Source organism: Mesoplodon densirostris, chromosome 16 (genome assembly GCF_025265405.1).
Source record: "Mesoplodon densirostris isolate mMesDen1 chromosome 16, mMesDen1 primary haplotype, whole genome shotgun sequence".
Classification (NCBI taxonomy): Eukaryota; Metazoa; Chordata; class Mammalia; order Artiodactyla; family Ziphiidae; genus Mesoplodon; species Mesoplodon densirostris.
In genome coordinates, this window is record NC_082676.1 from 56,612,724 (window position 1) to 56,619,223 (window position 6,500).

Genomic DNA, 6,500 nt, shown 5'->3' on the forward strand with positions numbered 1-6,500 from the left:
ATGGTGCTGCAAGTGGCACATCTGGGGAGAGCATGGACGCTCTGCCCCTGCCCACACACCATGCTCTGTGCATCTCTCATCCAAGTACTAACCAGCCTGACCTTTTGTAAATTCCAAGATCAGATGAGATTAGGCGGGTTCAGGGTAGTATAGCTGTAGATTGCCCTATGCATCTCTTCATCTGGCTGTTCCTGAGTTATATCCTTTTGTAATAAAGCGATGATCTAGTAAGTAAAACGTTTCCCTGAGTTCTGTGAGCTCTCTAGCAAATTCATTTAACCCTACAAGGGCATTGTGGGAACCTCCACTTTAGAGCTGAGGAGTCAAAAGCACACCTGACAACCTGGACTTGCATCTAAAGTGGGGCATGGGGCAGTCTTGTGGGACTGAACCCTTAACCTTTGGGATCTGATGTGATCTCTAGGTAGATGATCTCAGAGTTGAGGTACATTATAGTACACCCAGCCCGTGTTGCAGAATTGCTTGGTGTGGGGAAAAGAAACCCACACGTATGGTGAGCCTAAATACCAGAAGTGAAGTATTCTGTGAATGGTGAGTAAAGAAAAACCAGCCTTTTTCCTGTCCACTAACTCATATACATTCTTGGCAAGAATAGAATATTAAATGATACAACCATGTTAGAAAAGAGTTTGACAGTTTCTTAAAAGTGAAAGTCCACCATTTGACCCAGCAGTTCCACTCCTAGGTATTGACCCAGGCAAAATGTAGGCTATTTCCACCAAAAATTTGTCCATAGCAGCTTATTTGTAATAATAACCCCAAACTAGAAACAACCCAAATGTCCATCAATAACTGAATGAATGAGTAAAATGTGGTACATTCCTATGATGGGATACTATTCAGCATTAAAAGGGAACTGAAGTCGGTGGTTTTGAGATGTTCCACCAGCTCAACATGTCAGGTCTGTATGTCAAGGACGCCATCGTGACTCCTATTGACAAGGTGGCTGCCCAGCTCCAAGCATCACATCCTTATAGAACTGTGTTCAAAGACAGGAAGACGGGGCTGGGGGGGGGGTCTTTACCTATAGAGTTGCTTTTTTCTATCTTGAGAGGAAAGTATCTCCTGGAGACCCTCAACAGATTCTCCATAGGTCCCCTTGGCCTGAACCAGAAATGCCAACAATACAACCCAACAGCCGTCGCTGATCACAAAAAATACAGGGAGGATAAGGACCGTTGGTGACTATGAATGCTCACCTCACTGAGTACATGGATGCCACACCACAAGTTACTGAAGAAATGAATAGTGAGAAAGAAAAGGGAATCCACAAAGACCAGTTTTTCCAGGGACCTCGGGAGGGGAGTAGACAGAGAGCAAAGTGGAGAAAGTATGAGTCGAGCATGTTAACAGAGGAAGCAGCAATCAAGAGAAGGAGGATAAAAATGGACATGGGAAAGGAAATTACTGATGGAACAGGGATACTCATTGGAAGAGGAGCACAGCCTTGGCCGTGAGACAGGAGGGAGGAGGATGGAGAGGGTGTTGACCCTAAGAGTGGAGGAGCCTTGGGGTTGGTTGGTTGGTTGGTTGGTTGGTTGATTGACAGGTTGGTTGATTGATTGACAGGCATATTCTGTGTCCCGAGAATGCGTTTCTCAGAGGTGCTCTGTGCTTGTGCTTCATTGTGAAGAGGTGAGACTTTCTGGATTTATGCTCAGTTCACCTCTCTGTCTTGTCAGGCAAAGACCACTGTCTGTATAGACTGGTGACCATCTGGCTTTCACAGAATCTCTGCCCTGGGTAGATCCTATGAGATGTATTTTAGACATTGAAGGAGAGCACATTCAGGGTGTGGCTTACTCCCAGGCCTATCAGAGTCTCCCCTTGGGCACTGAAGATGTTCTTTCAAGATTTCATGGAGAAATTCATCCATTTCATCTCTTATAGAATGTCTTCGAAAGACTGGATTTGCTTTTTGTGGAAACTACCAAACTGGAACATTGTAGCCCTAAACCACCTACTTTCGCTGTCACCGATTAACTGAAAAGCCATGTAAATGACATTGTACGGTACTTACCATGTAGACCTGCACCTTGCTGGTCTCCCTTGTTTGTCAGAAAAGATCATGAGCCCCTGGGGACAGGACGGCCTCCTGTTGGCCGCTGAATGGAGAGCAGTGAGACAATTTAAATATTGCTGTTTCCTGCATCCCGGGCAGCCCTCTCTGCTCCCTTCTGTCCTTGGGAAGCATAAGCACCAATAGCATCAATTGCCACCTTTGTGATGACAATTCCCACATAAGCCATTTCTAAGATGAGATGACTTCTAAGCCCATGAGTCACATCCTCCAAATGCCAACCGGACAGCATAACAGAGACCCAGAGAGGGCTCAGGCACGCCATCTCCAGAACTGAATCCATCTCCTTTCTGAAACCACTTTCTCTTCTGTTGTTCCCTGTCTTGACAAGCGCCAACACCCCCCCGCCCCGCAAACCCTCTGCCGTGAATCAGGAACCCAGCTTCTCCCTCTCCATCTGCCCTGTGTCCAATCTCTCATGACTTCCAACACCCCAGTGCCCCGCCCCAGATCCTCGGCACAGTGGTTGACAGCCCCGAAGGCAGACCCTGGACCCAAATCCCATCTGGGCCACTAGTGGTTGCCCAACTTTGGGTGTTTTAAGCCCCTGCAAACCTTCACATCCTTATCTGTAGGATAACAATGGTATGTGGGTGAGGATTAAGTGAAACAATGCATGTCAAGCTCGTGGCAGGCACACAGTGGGCATTCAGTGAATGGCATCCCCATAGCCACGGCTTCCAACCAGGTCACTGAACCATTGCCGCAGCCTCCCAGCCCATCTCCCTGCCTCCAGTATGTCTTTCCAGGCCAGGGAGGAAAACGTGTTAATGGGACAGAGTCAGTGCATCTGGGCTTGAGTCCTGGCTCTGCCACTCACTCTCTGTGGCCTTGGACAGGTAAGGTCCTGTTTGAGGAACTCAGTTTCTTTATCTTTAAAATGGGTACAATATAGTACCTTCCCCATAAAGATGAAATGAGCTTATTCTTTAATGTGTTAGCCTATTAGATGCAGAATGTGTGCCTGTAGAGAGTAACGATGCTAATCATCGTCAAACTTCACAGTTTGACTCCCCACCCCGACCCCAGCATAGAGCCCAGTAGTGCATCACAAAGGGCTCACACCACCCCAACCCCTCCTGTGCTGAGCCTCCTAGATTGGCTGCTTAAAAATAGATTTATAGGGGCTTCCCTGGTAGTGCAGTGGTTAAGAATCCGCCTGCCAATGCAGGGGACACGGGTCCAATCCCTGGTCAGGGAAGATCTCACATGCCGTGGAGCAACTAAGCCCGCGCGCCACAACTACTGAGCCTGTGCTCTAGAGCCCTTGAGCCACAACTACTGAAGCCCACGTGCCTAGAGCCCATGCTCTGCAACGAGAGAAACCACTGCAATGAGAAGCCTGCACACAGCAACGAAGAGTAGCCCCCTCTCACTGCAACTAGAGACGGCCCGTGCTCAGCAACAAAGACCCAATGCAGCCAAAAATAAACCAATAAAATAAATAAATTTTAAAAATAATAATAAATAAAATTAAAATAGATTTATATTCCTGAATCCCCAGGATAACGTCATTGGTGGTCATTACAGCAGGCAATGAGGATGGGCACGGCGTTGGGGAAGGGCAGAGGGAAGACAAGTGCAACGACTAGCAGAGCAGCAGTCGGTGTTTTTGCAACTCAGCCTCAAAAGGAAAAAAGAACGTGCCCTCTGGTCAGTAGGGGAGCGGGGAGCCAAGGCAGGGGGACATCAGCTAAATGGCCCGTCACTCTTCTAACCGCTTCATGTGCCTGAGCTCACTGAATGCTGGAAACAACCCTACTAAAGTAAGTACTTTTATTTATTATCCCAATTTTACAGAAAAGGAAATGAAAGCACAGAAACATTAAGGAACTTGCCCAAGATCACACAGCTCATAAGTGGCAGAGCTGGGAACCAAAACCCAGCCATGTGTTTCTGGAACCCATGACCCCTACACTGTCCCAGGTCTCAAAGTGGTCCTCTGGGGGCTGGCAGGGGGGCAAGCCTCCAGCCCCCTGCAGTGGAAGGAGGACCATGTTACCAAACAGGACCCCAGCCTGTTCTCGGATGTGGAAGTCCTTCTGCTCATCTTGGAGTCAGCCTGGGAAGCAAATTCTTTCCATGCTAAAATTATGTCTCCTCTGACACATGGAACCAAGTTTATCCATTTAACTGTTTGATTTAGTTAGGTACTTTTTTTCTCTGTCCAACAAATTCTAGCAATAAGGTCACACATTCCCCCAAAGATCTCCAGCAGAGGGGGTTTCTGGGCCAAGCCCACTCACCTATGGAGACACTGCAGCTCCTGGCGCAGATGAAAAGAACGTTTCATTAGCTTTATTCACTTCTCCCGACGTAACTGGCCAGCAAAGTCTAAATGCTGATGTCACGACTAATTAGTGGCGGCCTCTGCCCTCCTGGTCGCAGTTTCCCATCTGGCTTGTTTGTGTGCAGGGAGCAATGTCATAGGGAGCGTCTTTATGAACTAGCTCTCCTACGGAGATGCTCTAATTATCATTGAAGAAAACAAGCTTTTTGATGTTGTGTAGACAGTTCAGCATCATCTCCCCAGCAGGGCTGGTAATTGTAACACCCTTTCAGTGCATGATGTGTTTTTCTGAAGGTGATAACACCAGATCCTTGAGAACTAGAAATTAGAAGCTCATCTCTGCTTCTCTGTCCTGGACACCTCACCGATCCTGGCTCAGGTTGGGTCCTTCAAGGGCTCTAACACCAATTGTCTGCTTTGGGGTGAATTTTGCCAAGCATCAGAAATTCGGATCAAACCACCAGTGCAATCATCATGCCCCTGGGTACCATTTATTGTCATGAAATTGAACCCAGCAGAAAGGAAACCCGTTCAATACCTAAAGGATTAGAGCATATACAAATAGTAATTGATACTGATAAATTTCACAATGTGCTTTTCTTTGAAAAGGAAAAAGAGCAGGGGACTCATTTGAATTATCCAGTGGCAGGGTTCCATTGAGTTTTAAGGAGTAAGGATTTTTAACAAAGTTAACTTACAGTCTGAGAACATCAGTCTGGCAACAACACTGTCTGCTAGACAGCGGAGGACAGATATGTGATAAAGCAAATATAGCAAAACTTTAATGGTAGAACCTAGGTGGTGGGTATATTCATGTTCACTGCAAAGCCTTTACAACATTTCATTATATTTGAATTTTTTTTATTGGAGTATAATTGCTTTACAATATTGTGTTAGTTTCTGCCACACAGCGAAGTGAGTCAGCCATACACATACCCACACGCCCTCCCTCTTGGACCTCACCCCCCATCCCCCCCATCCCCCCCATCTAGGTCATCACAGAGCACTGAGCTGAGTTCCCTGTGCTATACAGCAGGTTCCCACTAGCTATCTATTTTACACATGGTAGTGTATTTATGTCAATCCTAATTTCCCAGTTCATCCCACCCTCCTCTACCCCCCGGGTCCACACGTCCATTCTCTATGTCTGCCTTTGTATTCCTGCCCTGCAGATAGGTTCATCTGTACCATTTTTCTAGATTCCACATATATGCATTAATATACGGTATTTTTTTTTCTCTTTCTGACTTACTTCACCCTATATGACAGACTCTAAGTCCATCCACGTCTCTACAAATGACCCAATTTCATTTCTTTTTATGGCTGATTAATATTCATTGCAGCACTATTTACAATAGCCAGGACATGGAAACAACCTAAATGTCCATCGACAGATGAATGGATAAAGAAGATATATTTGAAAATTTTTCATTTAAAAATATTGAGAGAAAAGGTATCAGAACCCAAATCTCTTTCACCCCATTAAGGAACTTAACAGCTGTCAGAAAGCATTTGCTGGACAGCAGGCTCTGGGCTCTGACTTTACATACACATCCTATTTCATTTTCATAAGAACCCTATGAAGCCATTGCTCTCATACTTAGCTTACAGGTGCAGAAACCGAGGCTTTAAATGATAACTTGTCCAGAGTCTACAGATGGTGAATGTCAGAGCAAATATTTAAAGTCCAGTTTTCTCCCCATTCTGTTCTTCTGCCCACAACAAGAATAGGAACTGGGGGCTTCCCTGGTGGCGCAGTGGTTGAGTCTGCCTGCTGTGCCCCGGTCTGGGAGGATCCCACATGTGCGGAGTGGCTGGGCCCGTGAGCCATGGCCGCTGAGCCTGCGTGTCTGGAGCCTGTGCTCCGCAGCGGGAGAGGCCACAGCAGTGAGAGGCCCGTACCGCAAAAAAAAAAAAAAAAAAAAAAAAAAGAATAGGAACTGGCTGCACTGGAAGGTCACCACCTGCCTCACTGTCTTAGTTTTGGCTGCTGTAACCAATTACCACTGACTGGGTGGCTTAAACAACAGACGTTTAGTTCTCATAGTTCTGGAGGCTGGAAAGTCTAAGATCAAGGTGCTGGCAGATCTGGTGTCTGATGAGGGACTG